The sequence below is a fragment of the Vespula vulgaris genome, chromosome 17 (assembly GCF_905475345.1).
Source record: "Vespula vulgaris chromosome 17, iyVesVulg1.1, whole genome shotgun sequence".
Taxonomy (NCBI): domain Eukaryota; kingdom Metazoa; phylum Arthropoda; class Insecta; order Hymenoptera; family Vespidae; genus Vespula; species Vespula vulgaris.
Window position 1 is genome coordinate 1,750,907 of NC_066602.1, and position 5,547 is coordinate 1,756,453.

At 32.6% G+C, this 5,547-nt stretch overlaps 1 long non-coding RNA gene across 1 annotated transcript; it reads left to right on the forward strand.

Moving 5' to 3' along the window:
- The first annotated feature begins 1,122 nt into the window (after nt 1-1,122).
- LOC127070001 (uncharacterized) lies at nt 1,123-5,124 on the forward strand. The gene is made up of 3 exons (XR_007783923.1): nt 1,123-1,244; nt 1,605-1,893; nt 2,033-5,124. It is a non-coding gene; the product is annotated as an uncharacterized LOC127070001 (long non-coding RNA).
- The last annotated feature ends 423 nt before the right edge of the window (nt 5,125-5,547 follow it).

Here is a 5,547-nt window from a genome sequence, read left to right on the forward strand (position 1 = left end):
GAGAAGAACGATGTTTCAAAAGGAAATGTCTGGCTATTGATTGCTGCATGATCATTTATAGTATTCCTTAGAAGCACTAGAAAAATTTTGGGAGACGTTGAGGATTTGCGATAATACAATTTCTCCGACCTATCTGTAATTCAATGTATGCTCTACATGACGGAGATATAAGCATATGTATTTTTTTTCTCATTTTTTAAAATTCGGCCTATAATATGAATTATCCCGTCACTGTCGGTGAACTGTAACGAAAAACTGAAAATTTCAAAGGAGGATTGGATACTTCTCATGCTGATCACTTCGCCGATTATACAGATTTTTATTATGGATAAAAGAAATCGGAAAAAAATATTGTTTGCATAAATAACATTTTTGGCCGACGTTTGACAGATGGAAATAAAAAAATTTGGGTAATAACGCTCACAAGATATTTTTGTTATGAGAAAATTTCAACCATATAATTAATTCCTTTTCATTTAATATTAACGCTTGATACGGCGCGATGAATTACTCGAAGCAGATGCGTTTATCACAATATGCAGTTCTGTAATGTGGAACATTAAATGTGGGAGTCAATAGGAAATGGGAACAGTGAGTCGAATTGAAAGAGATTGGTCCACTAACCTGTTTCCCCCACTCTCTTCTCTTACGAAACGTTCGGCCGCGGAATAAGAAGTTTTGATTGACTGGCGTAAAACATATTCAAATCAATAACGGAACAACGAAAATAAATATAACGAATGATTTTCTGTAAATCAATAATCTTTGTCATTATGTAATAAAGAAAGACAGATGCTTGTTAATTTAAATAATACAAAGAAAATAGAAGGGAATATAACAAAACAAATTTTCAAGCAATATTTCTTTTTTGATATTAATATATATTTTTAAATATCTTAAACGATAAAACTGGGGAAAATATTAATAGTCGATTATCAAAATTCTTTAGTTAATTCCTAATTGTAAATTGTGTGAAAAAAGAAAAGATCAAAAACAAAAAAGAAAAATAATTTGTCCAGTAAATGGAAGTATCATTGAGTAATTTTGCTTACTTACTTCCGACCCACAACATTTCGGCTCTTTCTTTCACATAATACATGGTATTGATTAATGCATAGAATATAATAACTCCTTCCACCGAGCCACGCCTCAGAAATTAGCTAGTCACCCGATGTGGCGATATGCGGAAGAAATTCTCCTGCAGAAGTCATCCTCTCAATAATTTTTGAAGGAGTAATACGCAAGTAAATGATAAAATTATCGCATATATATTCCTTTCGTCTCAAAAAAAACTTACAAGCTATTCAAACAGTACTAATAATTTTTTCATTCTCCCTAGTCTTTTGTTCGTTATCGATATAAAGTAAATTTATCAGTAGACATTAGAATATAATTTATTATAAAATTTCATTTCTATTGTGGTAATGAAACTGATTTTCGTAATCAATGCCATCCTAATTATTATTTTGTTCCTTTTCGGAAAAGATACTTTATCTGACTTAAATGGGCGTAACCCAATGTACCTTTTATGGCTGCATAATTAAATGAACAATTGAACGTCTATCCGAAGTCTTAACTAATTTACGAAATTTAAATTATGTCAGAGATATACGAGACTAAACGAAGGCAAAAGCAATTCCAACAGCTCCGAAGTATGGCAAAGGATCAAAATTGAACGATATCTGGATTCTACATCCAAAAAAGATATATGGATTTCAACTAAGCTTAATATGATCATTAAACATTTGACATCCGAATTGAAACGCTCTTCCATTGGTACTTCCTGTTTTTCTTCAAATCCGACGATTCGTTCTACTTGGATAGTAGAAATGTCAGAACGTCAACGAGCGTAGGAAATGGAAACGTTTACCTCTTCAGTCTTATGTTTCAATGGTAAATCAAACAGTGCTGTCTTTATCGAATGTTAAGATATTTTAGAGATAGTATATAAATTTTTTATTTTAAAGTGAAATATGAAATATAAAATCTGTATCATAGGTATATTTTAGAATAATTTATTGAATTTTTACAGAGATTTTATCATGGCGACGAGAATATTTCTATTCTTGAGCATTATTGAAGCATATTGAAGCAGAAGAGTGTTTCAAGAGGAAGTTGAAAATTCTAGCAAGGGAAGGAACATCGTTAGCTATTGTTCATGTATGCATTATGTGATTGTGAATACCTAGGAAGAGGAAAAAGAAGAAAATACGAACGTGCTTGATGACGAAGTTTCGAAAGTCCAATATGGTGCTGTTTTATAAAGCTTGGAACAATGGTACGAAATAATGGGAGGGATTTATCTTCTTCAAAGAATCTAATCGTGAGCAGCTTTAGCTAGAGGGTATAAGCGATTGTGCTCAAAAAGATTTGTCGATGAGCCGTCCGATGTTCCACGCGGGGTAAGGATCACAGGGGAAGTAAAATGAAACTGAGGGAGGTTTATCATACAAATTAATTGAACAGACAGGGACGATCAAAAGATTCATCTTTTTTCAAAGTAATACCATCAGCAGGGGAATAATTTTAAATTATACGTGAAATAGAAAGTCCACGTAACGTCATTGTTATTCCATCGATTTAAATTAAATAATCATTCGATATAATTAAAAAGGGAGAAGTACTGAATTCTATATTCACGACATATACATAAAAAATATTCGTAATACTTAATTAGAGTTTTTCTTAAGTATTGGTATTTGGATGAAATAATTTGGTGCGTGACGCTAATTACCCATTTAGTATGTTATGAAAGGAATTTCGTGATAGTGGATGTCCGTAATACGTTCTCCCATATTTATCGTCAAGTACCTTCGTTTAAACCTTTCTCCAGTATCTCTCTCCATGTACGTGTGCTCTGTTGCGCGTCTATCGGCATCGGGTCGAGTGGCTTTCATTGAGTGTGCGTGTGTACGTAGAATTCCTGCCTTATTTTGATATTAAGGAAAGTATTTTTTCATTTGTTTTCCTGTCATCAGACCAAGCAAACAATAGGAGATTGGCTGTATAATTCAATAACCTATTTAGATTCATTGTTTGATAACAAGCTTACTTATTTTGTAGAACAATAGCCTATTTTTTTAGGAACTAATTGATTTGGGACCTTATAAACGATATATTAGATAATTAGAAGTGTAATGGTATTATTGTTTTGCATTCTCCAATAGGGAGTAACTTTCCGGAACAATTTATCCGTTCATATTGAAGAATCATACCAGCCGTGGTATATCGATCCGCTAAAGACAAATGAAATCATACAGCTAAATAGATAATTTAATTATACCGCTAATCGTCTTATCGCATTGTCTGCTTGGTTTGATGAGGGGAGAACTAATGAAAAAATACCATCCTTGTTTTCAAAATAAGAGAGGAGATGTACGCAATCACGCGCACTCATTTCCATCCACTTGACTGGAGCACGTAAACGCGCATGTGCACGGAGAAGGGTAGTAATAAATCGTTCAATATGATGGTGCTGAACGATAGGTAGGAGAGAAGGTATTCCTCAACGAGCAAATCGTTAAATGCCGATCAATACCCGTTGACAAGGGAATTTGTAGACATAGAGGATCATATATTTTGCAAAAAAATCACAATTTTGTCCATTATAATTTTCCATGATGTCTGTGATAAATGTTGAATCAATTCTTTTCCAACATTATCATCGCTCGCATTATGCGTGAGGTCTTTCCGTTTTTTTGTTGGATGTAATGACTATCACTCCTATCGTTTTCTTCCCGATTTTTTTTTTTTTTTCTAAGATGTCTGTATTAATGTTTGTCTTGAAGCCAAAATTCCCCTTCGATATTACTTATAGCACGAAACTTACTCGTGTTTGGAAATTTTGCCATTCTCTTAATGAAAAAGATATGAGTAAGTAAACAGGTGGGAAGACTGAAATTGTATATTACGAAATCACGAAACGATATATACCAAAAGAATATTACTTTTCTGATTTTTTGACTTATTAGTCCAGTTATCTATCTATTCCACTAGAAGTTTCAATACGAAGTGAGTTTAGCTTCGCAAATCTCTCCTCAGTTTCATGATTGCTTGTTTACTCCATCCAATATCACTGCATCGTACGAGGCGTACTCGCCTACCATTGCAGACAAGTCCTTATCGCTCTCTTTATGTGGTTTAGTGAAGCCCTCAGACCGTTGTGAACGTACTTCTTTTTCATAAAATCGACTGACATTCTTTTCGTATAACTTGGTAATTTGACCATTTCTGTTTTAACTAACTGAGTGTTTCTCTCGAAGGGGAAATACGGGAAAGAGGGGAAGGTAATATTAGGAAACCATAAATGTGACGAAAGATTTTCTCCGAATTCGTTTTTTATTATTTTTTTTACGTAGTACGAAAATTGATTGTGATATCATTATGAATAATAGAATACTATATAGAATCATTATGCATAATAGAATACTGGTAATAGAATACTATTAAGTATAAGTCAGACTTACGAAAAAAATAACAGTGCGAATTTCCTATATTAATATCCGATTAACTTCATAAGAATTAGTCTTCATAATTACAATAATTATTATTCTAATAATTAATTATATTATTAATAATTACAGTTTTATGTGATTCTTTCAATTAAAAATAGACAAATTATTGTAAGATTCTCATTAGTAAATTCCATGATACATTACACAGATAATTTCGCGGGAACATAGAGTATATATACATATAATTTCATAACTATAGGAGAGGGGAAATTATTTATCCCCATGCGTTCTAGTTAGAGAATTAGATTTTAGGAAGCTTGATCTTCTATCGTAATGGCATGGGACTAATTTAACTAGGAGAAGTCATTTCTTCCGTGACTTTCGACCCAGTAATACGCAAGGGTGTGTTATACGCGAAATAATCCCTAGCTCTCATACGTCCGAAAGACAAGCTTATAAGCAATAAAAACGGTTGAAACACCATTATAGCTAGTCAATCTATTATTCCATCAATATACTTTAAATTCAGTAGTAGCCATTTGTGTAAGATTTATTAGAAAATTTCATTTATGTATTCTAGAAATTACCGGATAATTACTCCAATTCGGGTTTCATACCATTTGGAATATTTGTGATAAATTCACTTATAAATAAAAATACTTTCTTCGATTGTATACAATGTGCCAAATGTTTGAAAAATTAATATAAAATGTACCTATGATATAGATAATATATTCTACATTACATTTTAGAATAAAAAATATATCTAATCTCTTAAATATCTTACCATTAAATAAACACAGCATTGATTGATCTTCCATTCAAACATAAATGTAAGAAGGTTCGACAACTACCGAATGAATGACGTACAGCTTCATCGCCGTCCTCCGAACGGCGGTATTTATACCCCGCACAACGCTTTGGGATGTTAACCGAGCGAAAACTATGGCACCCTCTGCGCAGGGTTATTACACTTGACGTAGATTAATCAATATATGGAAAGAATCAAGATGGTCATAATCTATGAGGAAATGAATTTCTCTGTTGATCTCTATCAATTACATGTATCATTATCCTTTTTTTCTATGCTCTT